The 20006-nt window shown below is 40.0% G+C and overlaps 1 long non-coding RNA gene across 1 annotated transcript; it reads right to left on the reverse strand.

Annotated features, from left to right (window-relative positions):
- Positions 1-319: 319 nt before the first annotated feature.
- Positions 320-19635, reverse strand: LOC117088992. The gene is made up of 4 exons (XR_004439460.1): positions 19432-19635; positions 18664-18775; positions 6699-6811; positions 320-864 (listed from the first exon to the last, which is right to left on the reverse strand). It is a non-coding gene; the product is annotated as an uncharacterized LOC117088992 (long non-coding RNA).
- Positions 19636-20006: the final 371 nt, after the last annotated feature.

Below are 20006 nucleotides of genomic sequence, written 5' to 3' on the forward strand. Positions count from 1 at the left end.
CATTTTATGTTTATTTTCTTTAGTGTGTAGGTAACGGGTTTTTTTCTTAAGTTCCATTAAAATAAAATTTTAAAACATTATTCAGAATGTTCTATTGTTGTTGGAATGAGAACAGTATCTCCAGTGCAGTAACTGTATACCAGTCTTTAGGATTCATAGTCTAGCATGCAAAATTGAGGCTATGGCTGAACAAGTCATGGAATTGCTTTTGCGTTACACCTGCCAACTGTTTAATGTTTTCCTTCTTTATTCAAATTAATTATTGCTAACTCTGTATAAGGAAAACAAAAAATAAAACAAACAAACAAAAAAACCCTTAAAGCGCATAGTATGTCACCGAATCTACCACACTTGTTCTACTGACCACCTACTCTTAAACTTAAATTCTAGTTAAATTCAAGTTCCAGTGGGTTACTCTACTTTTTTAAGTTGTAAATATTTAATGAATCACTTAAATATTTACTGAAGGGCTGGAGATGGGAGGTATTTATGCAAGTGGTAGGGCTGGCCTTCTCCAGAAGTCCTCTGCAGAAGGGAGCTGCCTATGAGTCTCCAGGAAATAAAGTTTTCCCACTATGGATCTTCCCAGACTTTCTGACACCTCTCCCCTAAGGGAACATCAAGGAAGGAGAGAATTGTTTGAACCCAGTATCTAAAGGATGTCCCACAGCTTAATTTGAACACAAACCGCATTGAGGTATATCAGACAAAAACAAGTCAAAGAACTAAACATTTTAGGGTCTGAAATATAATACCCCCAAATCAGCACAAAATAAATGCTTAAATCCAGTTCTGGAGCCACAAAGCTCCTATAAGAAAAGTGGGAGTTTGTATTTCAGCAAAACTGGTATCTATGCATACAGTCTGCAAAAAAGAAAGAAAACAAAAGCAAAAATTATCTCTGGCAAGAAACCTTTAGGCCATGCAATTGATTTGGCAATACTTTTTCTTATTTTTTGTTCTTTTCAGATGGGACACAAAAATCACTGCTAACAAATGTGAATACAAACACATGGGACTATACATGATTTTAGAGCTTCTGCATGGGAAAGAGAAACAATGAACCATCAAAGAAAGCATCCTGATGAGTTCATGTCCTTTGTAGGGACATGGATGAAGCTGGAAAGCATCATTCTCAGCAAATTATCACAAGAACAGAAAACCAAACACCACATGTTCTCACTCATAGGTGAGAATTGAACAGTGAGAACACTTGGACACAGGAAGGGGAACATCGCACACTGGGGCCTGTGGTGGGTTCAGAGGTTGGAGGAGGGATAGAATAGGAGATATACCTAATGTAAATGATGAGTTAATGGGTGCAGCACATCAACATGGCACATGTATACATATGTAACAAACCTGCACGTTGTGCACATGTACCCTAGAACATAAAGTATAATAATAGGAAAAAGAAGGCATCCTACACATTGAAAGAAAGTTCAGCAGAATCATATCTGTGAAAGGGGTTGCAATCTAACATATATGAGAAACTCACTACTCTTACTGGGAAAATGAACAAAACCTAATACCCAAGCTAAAACTGGGCAAAGAACCTGAAGAGGCATATCTGAAAAGTAATCATGAAATTGACTGACAGGTCAAAGAGAAGCTGCTCGACTTCACTAATCCTCACACACATGTCTAAGTGCAAACCACACTCACATACCTCTCACTCTAATTAGGATGAAACTTACCAAAAACAACAAAAAACCCATATATTCACAGGCAGTGGCCAATGTAGAAATGCAGAAAAAGAGATTTTATACACTATTGGTGGGAATGTGCATTACTATACACACGAAATGAAGTAGTTGAAGGTGCCTTAAACATTTTACAACTACCCATTAACCTAGGAATACCATCACTGGTTATACACAGAAAGCACATGAAATCTGTTATATTGAAGAGATACCAGCCTTCTTATGGTGATTGAAGCAATATGAACAATAGCGAAGGTATCCAATCAACGTACATGTTCATGCACAGATAAAGGGATAAAGAAACTGCAGTACACAATGGAATCCTCCTCAGCCATAGAAATTCATGAAACCATGTCATCTGCAGCAATATACAGAAACCTGGAGGACATAACCTTCAACGAAATGAGCCAGGAAGGGACAGACAAACACGTCATGATTTCATGCATGTGAGAATGAGATCAACTTTCTCTCTAAACGACTTTATCTCCTAGAAGTAGAACATTCCACAGTAGTGAAGAGTGCCTGGGGGTGGGGGAGCCAGGGCAGGAACTGGGAAATGGATACAATGTTAACTGAGATGACAGGAATAAATTCAACTGTTCTACTCCACAGCAGGGTGTCTAGACTTAACAGTATCCTACCATATTTTCCAAAATGGCTGAAAAGAAGGATTCTGAATATTGCAACCACAGAGAACTAACAAATAATAACTACACAAGGTAACAGAGACAGTCAATGCCTTGATTTCATCATTACACAAGGTACATATGCATGGATCAAAATGTCCCACTATACTCTTTAATTGCATACCTTTACTAGAGAGCAAATTGGTTTTAAGGACATAGAAATAAACAATGTTGAAGTTCATGTGAGACCAGGAAATGACCTGTACTTCCAAAACAATTCTAAGAAATTCAAACTACATTGCATGCATCACACTCCCTGATGTGAAATTTCACTCAAACTCTAGGGACGTGCTTCCACATAGATGAGTGGAAGAGAACAGAGAACCTGAAGTAAACCCACACACCTCATACCACCTGATGCTGGATGAAATACACAATGATGAGTAATGGGGAAAGAACTCCCTTTTCAATAGTCTTGGGATAAATGGTGAGCCATAGGCAGAAGAGTAAGTAACATTAGGCCTCTACTTCTCACCATGTACCAAAGTTCACTCAGATGAATGAAATATAATGGAAGACCTCAAAGTACAAAATCCTACAAGAGACCCTAGGAAATACCGTTCTCGACATCAGCTTCGACAAAGCATTTATATGCCTAAGACCCCACATGACACTGCAACAATGGCAATAATCGACATGTGGGATATCATACACTAAAGAGCCACTACAGAACAGAAGAAATTACCCACAGAATAGACAGACCACATACAGGATGAGAGAAAATGTTCCCAAACTATGTACCTGACCAAGATCTAATATCCAGAATCTACCTTAAAGACCTTACACAAATCAATTAGCAAAACCCCCCAAATACTCAATTAATAAATAGGCAATGGATATAAACACATACTTCTCGAAAGATGATGTACAAGCAACCAACAAATATGAAAATATGCTGAACCTCCTTGTCAGAGAAATATAAATCAAAAGCACAATGAGATATCATCTCACGCTGGTCAGAATGGTGATTACAGAGTTAAACCAAAAAAAAAAAAAAAAAGGACACTGGCTGGCAAGGCAACAGAGAAAGGGGACACTGGTCCACTTTTGGAGAAAATGCAAAGTAGTTCAGAAACCATGGAAAGCACTTCAGAGATTACTCAAAGAACTTAAACCAGAACTACCATCTGACCCAGGAATCCCACCACTGGGATATACACAGAGGAAAATAAATCCTTCTGTCCAAAACATGCATGCAGACTAACAATCATGGCAGCACCATTTAAAATGGAAAACACATGAAATCAACCTAGGTAACCATCAACAGTGGATGAGAAAAGGAAAATGTGGTACATATATACCACAAAACACTAGGCAGCCAAAAAAAAAACAAGGAAATCATGTCCTTGGCAGCAACATGAAAGGAGCTGGAGGCCATTATCTAAAGAGAAAGAAGGAAATGACAGAATACCAAATGCCACATGTTCTCACTTATAAGGTGGAGCTAACATTGAATACACCCTACCATAAAAGTGAAAACAACAGACACTGGTGACTATCAGATGAAAAAGGAAGAAGGGACGAGGTATGGGCTACAGACCTATCTGGTGGGTCCACCCACTGCCTGCATGATAATATGCCTGCTTGGACCCCAAGTCTCAGTGTCATGCAATATCTATGACAATGCAGTGTCATGCAGTAACTAATCTGCCTTTGTACACTTAATCTGTAATAAAGGTGGATATTATGTTAGAAATACAAACTTGGAAGTTAAAAGCATGAATGAAAAACACAAACTTCTATAATTATCCAGACAATCTTTTATTTGGCATAAACTAAGAAAGTGGACAGAATGAGTAAACCAAATACTCAACCCCAATTTACATATATTGAACACGTTTTTCAAAAGAACACCAAAATACACAATGGGCAAAAGAGAGCCTATCCAACATATGATTTTGAGCAAACCAAATATTCACATGGAAAACACTGAAAGAGGACCCTTACGTCACGCAACAAAAAAATCAACGCAAAATACATTAAAGACCTAAAACTCAATTCTGAAACCACAAAACTCCTACAAGAAAATACACGGTGCACACGTCTTTTAGAAAAGAAATCCATGCACGTAGGCTGCTAAAGGTATTTAAAAAACTTTAAAACAAGGAAACACCCATAGACAATGTAATGGCTTGGCATTTTCACTGAAAAGCTGGGGATCCTGTTCCACAGAACAGTGGAACACATTAGAAGACCCAGATATAAACCTGCACATCTGAAACCATCTGACACTTGAAAAAAATCAACAAAATAAGTGATGGAGAAAGGACTCCCTATCAGTAAGTGGTGCTGGGATAAGTGGTTCTCTAGATGTAGAAGAAATAACACTGGGCCCCTGTGTCTCACCATGTACAGAAAACAACTCAAAATGAATCAAAGTTTGAAATGCGAAATCCAGGGCTGGGCATGGTGGCTCATGGCTGGAATCCATGCACTTTGGGAGCCAAAGCAGATAGATGACTTCAAGTCAGGAGTTCAAGTGCAGCCTGGCCCACATGATGAAACCCTGCCTCTAATAAAAAAACAAAAGTTAGCAGGGCGTGGTGGCACGTGCCTGTATTCCCAGCTACTCAGGAGACTGAGGCAAGAGAATCACTTGAACCTGGAAGGTGGAGGGGGCAGTGAGCCAAGATTGCTCCATTGCATTCCAGCCTGTACAACAGAGCAAGACTCAGTCACTAAATAAATACATAAATACATAAAAATGCAAGATCTGAAATGAAAACATCCTGCACAAGAATCTAGCAAATACCCTTCTCGACAGAGGCTTTGGCAAAGCATTTATATGTCAAGTCCCGAAAAGCAACGGCAACAAAGCAATTACTGATAAGTGGGACTTAATACACAAAAGAGCTGCTGCACAGAACAAGAAATGACCACAGAGTCAGCACACAGCCTATAGAATGAGGGAACATACTCCCCAACTATGCATCTGAAAAATGTCTAATATCCAGGGCTTACCATAAAGACCTTAAACAAATAAAATCAGAAAAAAAAACCCAACTTATAAATGGGCAAGGGACATGAACACACACTTAAAAGAAGGTGTACCAGTAACCAATGAGCATGAAAACATGTTCAATCTCAGGATCATCAGAGAAATGCAAATCAGAAACATACTGAGATACCATCTCACACTGGTCAGGATGGCAATTATGCCACATAGTCCACAACAACAGAGGCTGCTGGGGCAGATGAGCAAAGAAAAGCGGCTCCACTGTTGGGGGAAATGCAAACTAGTTCAGACCCCCTGGAGAGCAGTGTGGACATTTCTCAAAGAACCTAAAAGAGGACTACCACCCAACGCTGCAACCCACTCCTAAGGATCTACCCAAAGGAAAATCCTTCCATCCAAAACATGCATGCACTCGTAAGTTCATGGCAGTACTACTCACTATGGTAAAGACATGGAATCAGCTTTGGTGTCCATCAGCAGTGGATCAGAGAAAGGAAATGTGGTATATACGCACCACAGAACACTACACAGTCATAAAAAACAAATCCATGCACTTACCAGAAACCTGGACAGAGCCGTACGCCATTATGAACAGAAGGCAAGAACAGAAAACCAAAATTTTCAAAACAGCTACAAAGGTCAGTTGTGAATATTCTCTCCACAGAGAAATCTTAAGTCTGGAGCTCACAGAGGTGCCAGATACTGTGATTTCATTATGATGCTATGTTTACACAGATCAAATTGTGCCTTGCACCCGCTGGTTATACACACATACTCTACAGCAATGAAACTGCTGTCTCATTTTGGTAACATTCATTCTCACCGGAGTGAGATGATATCTGAGTGTGGTTTTGACTGACTTCTCATGAGGTTCAGTAATGTTGATTCAGAATCTTTTACCTGTGCATCCATCTCAGGTCTTCAGGTTCTTTGCTCAGTCTTATACATCAAATAGAAACAAGTTCATGATAACTTGGCAAACATCTCTAACCACAGCAAAGTGTACATCAAAACCACACTTACATACCATCTCATTCTAATTGGAATGAATGTTACAAAAAAACACAAAATCATTGAAAGAAAGGCAAATGCTGGTGTGTTCCCAGAGAGAGAGAGACAGAGAGAGAGAGACACTCTTCTCCACAGTTGATGAGAAGGTAAACTAGTGCACATGCTACAGAAACCACTTGGAGATTCCTCCAAGCCTTAAAAGACTCCAACTACCATTTCAACCGGCAATTCTACTACTAGAAATTCACTCAAAGCCATTGAAATCAGGACACCAAAGATAGACCTACCCACCCATGTGGATTTCTGCACTGTTCCCAAGAGCCAGTGTAAGCATCAACTTACCTGCTTATCCACAGACAAAGGGAGAAAGAAGCTACTCTACATGTTCACACCGGGATACTCTTCAGACAGAAAACCACAATGAAATCATATCGTGGGGAACCTCACAGTTGCACCTGGAGGACATGATGGTAAATTAAATGAGTGAGGGGGAGAGAATCAAACCTGAGTCTCTCACACATGCAGAAACTGAGAAACTCTATCTGAGAGACCTGGCGAGCACAATATTGGTTTCCAGAGATTAGGGGAAAACAGGGGTAATGGGCAAGGATTGTAAATGGGTACAAAGTTACACATAAATGAGAGGAAGAAAGTTCTGTTGTTCTATTGCACTGCAGGGTGACCAGGGTTCACAGTATCGGCACATCACTTTCAACGCCGCTTGGCAGGAGAATACTGGAGGTTCTCAGCATAAAGGAATAAACAATGGGAAAAGGTAACAGAATCACTAAGTACCCTGATTTCATCATTCCACAAGGTACGCATGGGCCATAATGCCACACTCTACCCTCTCGTTGTATTGATTCTTCACTATGCAACACATTTGCTGAAAGAAATAGAAATAGGGGCTGCTAATATTCATGTGAGACCATGAAGTGCCCTGAGTTTCATCCTCAGCAGTCCTGAGACATCCAGACTATGTCAGATTTTAAATTTCATGGAAAAGCCAGGGACCCACTTGCACACAGAGCAGTGGAACACATGAGAGGACCAAGAAGTTAAACCACACTCTGAAAACCATCTGATCTAACACAGAATCCATAAAGGTAAGCAAAGGGAAAAGGACACCCTGTTCAATCACTGGTGCTGAAATAAGCAGCTAGCCATGTGCAGAATAACACTAGGCCCCTACCTCCCACCACACACAAAGAGGAACTCAAGATGAATGAAAGACTTAAATGTAAAACCTCAATCTATTAAAATATTACCAGAAAACTTGTGAAATACCCTTCTCCACATAGGCTTTGGCAAAACATTTAGATGGCTAAGTCCTGAAGAGCAATGGCAACAAAAACAAAAATTGATAAGTCAGACCTAATACCTGAAAGAGCTGCCGCACAGCAAGAGAGACTACAACAGAGTAAACAGACAGCATACAGAATGGGAGAACACAGTCCCAAACTGTGCATCTGACCAAGGTCTAATACGCAGAATCTACAAGGCCCTTCAACAAGTCAACCAGGGGAATAAACAGAAAAAGACTATCCCATTAATAATGGGCCAGGGATGGGAAACACACTTCTCAGAGTCGATGTACAAGCAACTAACAAATAAGGAAAACATGCTCAAGCTCACTCATTAACAGAGAGCTGTCAATCAAAAGCATGATGAGATGCCATCCCACGCAAGTCACAATGGTGAGGACCACGCAGACAAAGAACACACGCTGGCAAGGCAGCCGAGGAAAGGAAACACTGGTATGCCTTGGGGGGGGAGTATGAAAACTAGTACAGACACTATTGAAAGCAGATCAGGGATTTCTCAAAGACCTGAAAACAGAACTACCATCTCACCCAGTAAGCCCACTCCTGTGTATCCAACCAAAGGAAAAGCAATCCTTCTATCCGAAAGACACAGACACTCGTATGTTCATGGCAGTGTTATTCACAATGTCAAAGACATGGAATCAACCTAGCCATCAACAGTGGATGAGAGGCTGGCACAGTGGCTCACACCTGTAATTCTAGCACTTTGGGAGACCGAGGCAGGGGATCGCTTCAGTCCAGAATTCAAGACCAGCCTGGGCAAAATGATGAAATCCCATCTCTACAATAATACAAAAACTTGCTGGATGTGGTGGTGGGCACCTGTAGTCCTATCTAATCCAGAGGCTGAGGTGGGAAGATCACCTGAGCCCAGAAGATGGAAACTGTAGGCCACTGTCATAAGTGAACTAAGGCCCAAATAGAAAACCAAACGCCACATGTTCTCACTGATAAGCGGGAGCTAAACTTTGAATGGACTCAAACATAAAGAAGAGAAAAACAGACACCTAGAATGACCACCAGACCAATAAAAAAAAGCAGGGGGAGGGAGCGTGTGCTGAAGACCCACCCTGTGGGCCCTCTGCTCGCTGCCTGGGTTATGGGGCTATTGGGACCCCAAGTCTCAGCGTCATGCAATCAACAGATGTAACTAACTTGCATATGTACCCTTTAAACTACAATAATAAGAGTAGAATGCATTAAAAAAAATCCAAGGTTAGAATCAAAGAAAATAATAAATGAAGAAACAATCTGTACTTATCCAAACAATCCATGACTGTCACAAACACAGAACGAGGACCTAAGTGACAGAAAGAGGCAGCCAAATACTCTATTCGATAAGATAAGTAGGGAACACATTTTTCAAAACCCCAAAAAGACACAATGGGAAAGGGAGAGTCTGGTTCAATTATTGATTTTGAGAAAACTGAATCTCCACAGGAAAAACACTGAAATAGGATCCTTACAATGCACGATATACAAAATCAATACAAAATGAATTAAAGACCTAAACTCAATCTTGAAATTGTAAAGGTCCTATAAGAAAACATAGAGTGGGTGTATATTTTAGGAAACCCAGTATCTATGCAAACAGGCTGCAAAAGGTACAAAAGCATCATAACACTGAAAAAAAAAAAGTAGGGAAACTACACCCACAGAAAATGCAAGGCTTGGTTCTGTGTGTGTGTGCACGCACGTGCACGCACATGCATACATATTTTTGTGTTTAGTGGAAGTCGGGTGTTGAACACAAAAATCACTGCTAGCATACACAACTATAACCATATGAGACTAGGGACAGTTTGCAACTTCTACAGGGAAAAGAAAACAATGAAACAACAACAAAACAAGCATCCTAAAGACTGGGAGAAACTATAAAAAATCCTACTCCTGAAAGAGGTTGTTATCTAACACATACAATAAACTGATATGACTAAGTGAAAAACAACAAAAACAACAAAAAATATCTAAGGTAAGAGGATCTAAATAGACCTGAGTGACAAGAAGGCAGGAAATTGACTCACAGGTGACAGTTTCTCAATATCACTAATCCTCACAAAAATGTGAATCAAAACCATACTCGGTTACCATCTAATTCCACCAAATCTAATTTTTGGGTATTACAAAACACAAAAATCAAAATTGTTGAAGGCAATGCTCAGTGCTGACTTGCAGGAAAAAGAAAAATTCTCTACACTCTTCATGGAATGAAAATTACTATATAAACTACAAAAAATTTTGGAAGTTCCTTAAAAAAGTAAAAGGTAGGCCGGGTGCAGTGGCTCACACCTGTAATCTTAGCACTTTGGAAGGCCATGACAAGTCAATCACCTGAGGTCAGGAGTTTGAGACCAGCCTCACTAACATGGTGAAATCCCATCTCTACTAAAAATATAAAAATTAGCTAGGCGTGGTGGCAGGTGCCTGTATTCCCAGCCACCTGGGAGGCTGAGGTGGGAGAATTGCTTGAATGTAGGAGGTGAAGTTTGCATTGAGCTGAAATTGCCCCACTGCACTCCAGCCTGGGAGATAAGAGCAAGACTCCGTCTTTAAAAAAAAAGTACAACTGCCTCTCCAGCTGACAATCCCACCACTGGGTACATGTTTAGAGAAAATGGAATCCCTGTGTTATCTGCCTTTCCACGTGTCCTGAAGCACTAGTCACAATAGCCGAGTTGTGGAATCAACCTACCTATCTATCCACACATGAAGGGATAAAGGAACCACAGTATATATACACAATGAAACACACTTCAGCTCTAAGACTTCAGGAAATCATGTCATCTGCAACCACTTGGAGAAACCTGGAAGACAATTAGGTGAAATGAAATGAGTCTGCTAGGTACAGACCCACGTTGCATGACATCAAGCATGTGGAATCCAGAAAACATTGTCTCCTAGAAGCACAACTTCCAATAGGGGTTACTGGAGGCTGGGGAGAGCAGGGAGCCTGGGCAAGGATTGATAACAGGTACAGAGTGATGCTCAGATACAAGGAATCCATTCTGGTATTCTATTGCACAACTAGGTGACTAGGTGACTAGGGTCAACAGAATCTAGAAAATTTTTTCAAAATCAGCTGGAAAATATGGTTCTCAATATTCTCTCCACAGAGAAATAATAAAGATGGAAGGTCACAAATATGCCAGATACAATGATTTGATCATGATGCCACCCAAACATATGTCAAAATGTCCCTTGCACTCTTGAGTTGAGGGTGTGTGTGTTTGTATACTCTATAGAAATAAAACTGCCATCAAATGTTGGTAACATTAATTCTAACTGGAGTGAGATGTAATCTGAGTGTGATTTTCTTACACTATTGTGTGAATCAGTGATAGTGAGAATCTTCTCTTTGACCTGTGCATCAACCTCATGTCTTCAGGTCCTCCACCCAGGCCTACATAACAAATTAAAAACAAATTCACAATAACCTAGCAAGTATCACTTATCACACACACACAAAAATCAAAAACACACTCAAGATTTCATCTCACTCTACATTCAATGGATGCCACAAGAAAAAAATTTAAACATATTAAAACACAAAACAATCACGGTGTAGATTTCCAGTACAGGAACTTATCTCCACAGTTGATGAGAAATGGTAAACTAGTATGCACACTAAAGAAACCACTTAGATATTTCTTGAAATCGTAAAACTACAACTACCATTTTCTCCAGCAATTCTATTCCTAGGTATATACACAGAGCACATGATCAGGACATGGAAGAGATTATCTGTCATCCCAGGTGGAATTCAGCCCTATGCCCAAAAGCCAAGATAAGAAATCAGCCGACCTGTCCATCCACAGATGAATGGATGAAGAATCTCTAGTATACAGACACAATGGAATACTTTTGCACCATCAAAGTTCACAGAACCCTACCATTTCCAGCAATATGACTGAACCTGGAGATATTCTGTTCAATCAAATCAGAAAGGCAGACAAAGATCAAACCTGCATGTTCTCACTCATGTGGGAGCTGAAAAATGTAACTCACTGAAGGTGAAAATACAGCAGTGGTCACCACAGGCTAGAGGGAGGAGAGGACATCAAGGACTGGCAATAGGTACAGAGGTTACAGGAGAGGAATATATTCTGGTATTGCACTCCAAAGCAGGGTGATGATGCTTTACAATATGGTCGTGCTGTTTTCTTTTTTCTTTTTTTTATTTTAAAATATTGGTATATATTTTATTTTTTTTCTTTTTTTTTTTTTATTATACTTTAAGTTCTAGGGTACATGTGCATAACGTGCAGGTTTGTTACATATGTATACTTATGCCATGTTGGTGTGCTGCACCCATCAACTCGTCAGCACCCATCAATTCATCATTTATATCATGTATAACTCCCCAATGCAATCCCTCCCTCCTCCCCCCTCCCCATGACAGGCCACAGTGTGTGATGTTCCCCTTCCCGAGTCCAAGTGATCTCATTGTTCAGTTCCCACCTATGAGTGGGAACATGCGGTGTTTGGTTTTCTCTTCTTGTGATAGTTTGCTAAGAATGATGGTTTCCAGCTGCATCCATGTCCCTACAAAGGACGCAAACTCATCCTTTTTGATGGCTGCATAGTATTCCATGGTGTATATGTGCCACATTTTCTTAATCCAGTCTGTCACAGATGGACATTTGGGTTGACTCCAAGTCTTTGCTATTGTGAATAGTGCCGCAATAAACATACGTGTGCATGTGTCTTTGTAGTAGAGTAATTATAATCCTTTGGGTATATACCCAGTAGTGGGATGGCTGGGTCATATGGTACATCTAGTTCTAGATCCTTGAGGAATGGCCATACTGTTTTCCATAATGGTTGAACTAGTTTACAATCCCACCAACAGTGTAAAAGTGTTCCTATTTCTCCACATCCTCTCCAACACCTGTTGTTTCCTGACTTCTTAATGATTGCCATTCTAACTGGTGTGAGATGGTATCTCATTGTGGTTTTGATTTGCATTTCTCTGATGGCGAGTGAGGATGAGCATTTTTTCATGTGTCTGTTGGCTGTATGGATGTCTTCTTTTGAGAAATGTCTTTTCATATCCTTTGCCCACTTTTTGATGGGGTTGTTTGTTTTTTTCTTGTATATTTGTTTGAGTTCTTTGTAGATTCTGGATATTAGCCCTTTGTCAGATGAGTAGGTTGCAAAAATTTTCTCCCATTCTGTAGGTTGCCTGTTCACTCTGATGATAGTTTCTTTTGCTGTGCAAAAGCTCTTTAGTTTAATGAGATCCCATTTGTCAATTTTGGCTTTTGCTGCCGTTGCTTTTGGTGTTTCAGACATGAAGTCCTTGCCCATGCCTATGTCCTGAATAGTACTACCTAGATTTTCTTCTAGGGTTTTTATGGTATTAGGTCTAACATTTAAGTCTCTAATCCATCTTGAATTAATCTTCGTATAAGGGGTAAGGAAAGGATCCAGTTTCAGCTTTCTACTTATGGCTAGCCAATTTTCCCAGCACCATTTATTAAATAGGGAATCCTTTCCCCATTTCTTGTTTCTCTCAGGTTTGTCAAAGATCAGATGGCTGTAGATGTGTGGTATTATTTCTGAGGACTCTGTTCTGTTCCATTGGTCTATATCTCTGTTTTGGTACCAGTACCATGCTGTTTTGGTTACTGTAGCCTTGTAGTATAGTTTGAAGTCAGGTAGCGTGACGCCTCCAGCTTTGTCCTTTTGACTTAGGATTGTCTTGGCAATGCGGGCTCTTTTTTGGTTCCATATGAACTTTAAAGCAGTTTTTTCCAATTCTGTGAAGAAAGTTATTGGTAGCTTGATGGGGATGCCATTGAATCTATAAATAACCTTGGACAGTATGGCCATTTTCACGATATTGATTCTTCCTATCCATGAGCATGGTGTGTTCTTCCATTTGTTTGTGTCCTCTTTGATTTCACTGAGCAGTGGTTTGTAGTTCTCCTTGAAGAGGTCCTTTAATCCCTTGTAAGCTGGATTCCTAGGTATTTTATTCTCTTTGAAGCAATTGTGAATGGAAGTTCATTCCTGATTTGGCTCTCTGCTTGTCTGTTACTGGTGTATAAGAATGCTTGTGATTTTTGCACATTAATTTTGTATCCTGAGACTTTACTGAAGTTGCTTATGAGCTTAAGGAGATTTTGGGCTGAGACGATGCAGTTTTCTAAATATACAATCATGTCATCTGCAAACAGGGATAATTTGACTTCTTCTTTTCCTAACTGGATACCCTTGATTTCTTTCTCTTGCCTGATTGCCCTAGCCAGAACTTCCAACACTATGTTGAATAGGAGTGGTGAGAGAGGGCATCCCTGTCTTGTGCCAGTTTTCAAAGGGAATTTTTCCAGTTTTTGCCCATTCAGTATGATATTAGCTGTGGGATTGTCATAAATAGCTCTTATTATTTTGAGGTACGTTCCATCAATACCGAATTTATTGAGCGTTTTTAGCATGAAGGGCTGTTGAATTTTGTCAAAAGCCTTTTCTGCATCTATTGAGATAATCATGTGGTTCTTGTCTTTGGTTCTGTTTATATGCTGGATTACGTTTATTGATTTGTGAATGTTGAACCAGCCTTGCATCCCAGGGATGAAGCCCACTTGATCATGATGGATAAGCTTTTTGATGTGCTGCTGAATCCGGTTTGCCAGTATTTTATTGAGAATTTTTGCATCGATGTTCATCAGGGATATTGGTCTAAAATTCTCTTTTTTTGTTGTGTCTCTGCCAGGCTTTGGTATCAGGATGATGTTGGCCTCATAAAAAGAGTTAGGGAGGATTCCCTCTTTTTCTATTGATTGGAATAGTTTCAGAAGGACTGGTACCAGCTCCTCCTTGAACCTCTGGTAGAATTCAGCTGTGAATCCATCTGGTCCTGGACTTTTTTTGGTGGGTAGGCTATTAATTGTTGCCTCAATTTCAGAGCCTGCTATTGGTCTATTCAGGGATTCAACTTCTTCCTGGTTTAGTCTTGGGAGAGTGTAAGTGTCCAGGAAATTATCCATTTCTTCTAGATTTTCTAGTTGATTTGCGTAGTGGCGTTTATAGTATTCTCTGATGGTAGTTTGTATTTCTGTGGGGTCAGTGGTGATATCCCCTTTATCATTTTTTATTGCGTCTATTTGATTCCTCTGTCTTTTCTTCTTTATTAGTCTTGCTAGTGGTCTGTCAATTTTGTTGATCTTTTCAAAAAACCAACTCCTGGATTCATTGATTTTTTGGAGGGTTTTTTGTGTCTCTATCTCCTTCAGTTCTGCTCTGATCTTAGTTATTTCTTGCCTTCTGCTAGCTTTTGAATGTGTTTGCTCTTGCCTCTCTAGTTCTTTTAATTGTGATGTTAGAGTGTCCATTTTAGATCTTTCCTGCTTTCTCTTGTGGGCATTTAGTGCTATAAATTTCCCTCTACACACTGCTTTAAATGTGTCCCAGAGATTCTGGTATGTTGTATCTTTGTTCTCATTGGTTTCAAAGAACATCTTTATTTCTGCTTTCATTTCGTTATGTACCCAGTAGTCATTCAGGAGCAGATTGTTCAGTTTCCATATAGTTGAGCGGTTTTGATTGAATTTCTTAGTCCTGAGTTCTAGTTTGATTGCACTGTGGTCTGAGAGACAGTTTATTATAATTTCTGTTCTTTTATATTTGCTGAGGAGTGCTTTACTTCCAATTATGTGGTCAATTTTGGAATAAGTGTGATGTGGTGCTGAGAAGAATGTATATTCTGTTGATTTGGGGTGGAGAGTTCTATAGATGTCTATTAGGTCCGCTTGGTGCAGAGATGAGTTCAATTCCTGGATATCCTTGTTAACTTTCTGTCTCATTGATCTGTCTAATGTTGACAGTGGAGTGTTGAAGTCTCCTATTATTATTGTATGGGAGTCTGTCTCTTTGTAGGTCTCTAAGGACTTGCTTTATGAATGTGGGTGCTCCTGTATTGGGTGCATAGATATTTAGGAGAGTTAGCTCTTCCTGTTGAATTGATCCCTTTACCATTATGTAATGGCCTTCTTTGTCTCTTTTGATCTTTGATGGTTTAAAGTCTGTTTTATCAGAGACTAGGATTGCAACCCCTGCTTTTTTTTGTTCTCCATTTGCTTGGTAGATCTTCCTCCATCCCTTTATTTTGAGCCTATGTATGTCTCTGCATGTGAGATGGGTCTCCTGAATACAGCAGACTGATGGGTCTTGACTCTTGATCCAGTTTGCCAGTCTGTGTCTTTTAATTGGAGCATTTAGTCCATTGACATTTAAGGTTAATATTGTTATGTGTGAACTTGATCCTGTCATTATGATATTAACTGGTTATTTTGCTCGTTAGTTGATGCAGTTTCTTCCTAGCCTTGATGGTCTTTACATTTTGGCATGTTTTTGCAATGGCTGGTACCGGTTGTTCCTTTCCATGTTTAGAGCTTCCTTCAGGGTCTCTTGTAAGGCAGGCCTGGTGGTGACAAAATCTCTAAATATTTGCTTATCTGTAAAGGATTTTATTTCTCCTTCACTGATGAAACTTAGTTTGGCTGCATATGAAATTCTGGGTTGAAAATTCTTTTCTTTAAGAACATTGAATATTGGCCCCCACTCTCTTCTGGCTTGTAGAGTTTCTGCTGAGAGATCTGCTGTTAGTCTGATGGGCTTCCCTTTGTGGGTAACCTGACCTTTCTCTCTGGCTGCCCTTAAGATTTTTTCCTTCATTTCAACTTTGGTGAATGTGGCAATTATGTGTCTTGAAGTTGCTCTTCTGGAGGAGTATCTTTGTGGCATTCTCTGTATTTCCTGAATTTGAATGTTGGCCTGCCCTACTAGGTTGGGGAAGTTCTCCTGGATGATATCCTGAAGAGTGTTTTCCAACTTGGTTCCATTTTCCCCCTCACTTTCAGGCACCCCAATCAGACGTAGATTTGGTCTTTTTACATAATCCCATACTTCTTGCAGGCTTTGTTCATTTCTTTTTCTTCTTTTTTCTTTCTGTTTCTCTTCTCACTTCATTTCATTCATTTGATCCTCAATCGCTGATACTCTTTCTTCCAGTTGATCGAGTCGGTTACTGAAGCTTGTGCATTTGTCACGTATTTCTCGTGTCATGGTTTTCATCTCTGTCATTTCGTTTATGATCTTCTCTGCATTAATTAGTCTAGCTGTCAATTCTTCCACTCTTTTTTCAAGATTTTTAGTTTCTTTGCGCTGGGTACATAATTCCTCCTTTAACTCTGAGACGTTTGATGGACTGAAGCCTTCTTCTCTCATCTCGTCAAAGTCATTCTCTGACCAGCTTTGATCCGTTGCTGGCGATGGGCTGTGCTCCTTTGCAGGGGGAGATGCGCTCTTATTTTTTGAATTTTCAGCTTTTCTGCCCTGCTTCTTCCCCATCTTTGTGGTTTTATGTGTCTCTGGTCTTTGATGATGGTGACGTACTGATGGGGTTTTGGTATAGGTGTCTTTCCTGTTTGATAGTTTTCCATCTGACAGTCAGAAGGACTGTCTCTTGGTCTGTTGGAGATTGCTTGAGGTCCACTCCAGACCCTGTTTACCTGGGTATCAGCAGCTGAGGTTGCTGAAGATAGAATATTGCTGAACAGCGAGTGTACCTGTCTGATTCTTCCTTTGGAAGTTTCCTCTCAGGGGTGACTCCACCCTGTGGAGCCAGATGTTGCAGAGAGCTGAGATCTCGCCACTGCACTCCAGTCTGGGCAACAGCATGAGTGGGACTGCATCCCAAAGGGGAAAAAGGATGAGATGAGGAATCAGCAGTCTGTTCAATTGAGCAGTCTGAAACGACTAGATAGCCACATACAAAAGAATGAAAAAAGACCTTGATGTTATACAATACACAAATATAAACTCAAAATACATTAAACCCTAAACACAAGACCTAAAAGCGTAAAACTGCTACAGGAGAATACATAGTGAGCTTAAGTTTAGGAAAACCTGAATCTAATCTCACAGGATGTAAAAGCAAACAATAGAAAAAAAAAAAACAGAAAAACAGAAAAAAAACCCTCTTCCAACAACAGAAGTCAAATTTTCTAGTTTTTGTTATTGACTTTACCTTACAAAAACAATCACTGCTAGCCAGTCATGCTGGCTCACATCTGTAAACCCAAGACTTTGGGAGGCCGAGGCGAGTGGATCACCTAAGGTCAGGTATTCAAGACCAGTCTGGCCAACATGGTGAAATCCTGTCTCTACTAAAAACACAAAAATTAGCCACGAGTGGTGGAACACACCTGTAGTCCCAGCTACTTGAGAGACTGAGGCAAGAGAATCGCTCAAATTCGGGAAGCGGAGGTTGCAGTGAGCCAAGATCATGACACCACACTCTAGTCTGGGGAACACAGCGAGACTCCATCTCAAAAAAAAAAATAAATAAATAAAATAAAATAAAAAATAAAAAAATAAAAAAATCACAACTAAAATCATCAAGAAACAAAAACACAAAAGTCCTAAAGAAGTTCTGCACATTAAAGAAAGCAATGCACCAACCAACACTCAGAAGACATTCTTCAGATAGAAAGGACATTATAAGGAATCATGTATCTGAAACTACCACACCACTGAGGAGCAAAACACACAAACCCAAGTAACCCAACCAAAACTGGGACACAAACCTGAACAGACATCACTAAAAAGACAATGCACAATTCACTAACACGTAAAAAGGGTGGTTCTTAACATTACTAATCATCTCTAAACTGTAAATGAAAACCACGCTCAGATACACACTCATCCTAATTTGAACAAATCAAAGAAGCCAATTATTTCAAACAAATTCTCTGAAGAAAGTTGCACACACAGATACTCTCATACACTGTTGGGAGAAATCACTGTTACTACAGGCACTATGAAAACCTCTTGGAGATTCCCAAACAATCAAAAAGGAAGCTACCATTTCATCTGGTAATTCCAGCAGTGGGTATATACTTAGGGACAGTGAAATCACTGCATGGAAGGCATAGCTGCCTTCCCAGGTTGACCGAAGCCAAGGTATGGAATCAACCTACCTGTCCCTCAACTGATGAAGGGATGAAGGAACTTCAGTATACAGACACAGCGAAATATGCCCCAACAACAAAGATTGATGACATAATGTCCTTTGTGGCAACACGGATAAGCCTGGAAGACATTATATTCAGTGGAATCAGCCAGGCAGGGAAACAAAAACACTGCAGCATCTGACCCATGAGGAGACTAAAAAAGAATTATCTAATTGAAAGTGAAAGTACAATAGTGGTTATCAGATGCTGGGGGTGGGGGAGGGCATGGGCTGGCATTGGTAATGGGTACCAAGTTTCACTTCCAGGGGAGGAATTAATGCTGGTGATCTACTCCACCAGAGGGTGACTACAAGTAACAATATGGTAGGATCTCTTTAAATAGAGGTAGAAAGGAGAGGAACATTGAAAGTTCATACCACAAACAAATAAAAACTAGACATGGGAATACATATGCAAAACATCCTGACTTCGTCATTCCTCAAAGTATGCAAGTAAGAAAAATTCCACTTTACCCCCTAATTTTGGACATGTATGACAAACCCAATTTTAAAACTATAAATGGACAATGGGAAAATTCACAGAGAACCATGGAAGACCCTGAAAATCCAAAGCACTTCACAGAAATGGAAAATCACTTGAATGCCTCATGCTCCAAAAGGTCAAATTATATCAAAAAGCTATACTTATTGAGGCAGCAAGGAACTGGCATAAAAATAGAAACATTTATCATTGGACAGTATTGGGTAGCCAACAGACAAACCTGAATGTACTTACAGTCAACAGATTTCTCAAAAGGCCAGGCACGGTGGCTCACATCTGTAATCCCAACATTTTGGGAGGCAAAGGCTGGCGGACTACTTGATGTCAGGAATTTGGGATCAGCCTAACATGGTGAAACATGGTCTCTTATGATAAAAATAGAAAAATTAGCCAGCATGGTGATGTGTGACTGTAATCCCAGCTACTTGGGGGCTGAGGCAGGAGAATCACTTGGATCTGGGAGGCAGAGGTTGCAGTGAGCAAAGATCACAATTCTTCACTCTAGCCTGGGCATAAAAGCAACACTCTGTATCAAAACAAACAAACAAACAAACAAACAAATGAATGAACGAACAAAAAACTCAAACAATATGGGAAACAGCTAGTCTGTTCTGTAAATGACTTTGAGAAAACTGGAAACTCACACACAAAACATGGAAACCTCCTTGAGCTTATCCTTAATCCTTATGCAAGGTACACAAGTACTGCAGTGTCCCCATTGCACCCCTAATTCTGGATATGCAGTATGAACCAAACTTGTCATGAAATGTAAATATTCACAGCTAAAAATTCACATGGAACTACCATAG

The sequence above is a fragment of the Trachypithecus francoisi genome, unplaced genomic scaffold, assembly GCF_009764315.1.
Source record: "Trachypithecus francoisi isolate TF-2019V2 unplaced genomic scaffold, Tfra_2.0 Contig00787, whole genome shotgun sequence".
In the NCBI taxonomy this organism is placed as follows: domain Eukaryota; kingdom Metazoa; phylum Chordata; class Mammalia; order Primates; family Cercopithecidae; genus Trachypithecus; species Trachypithecus francoisi.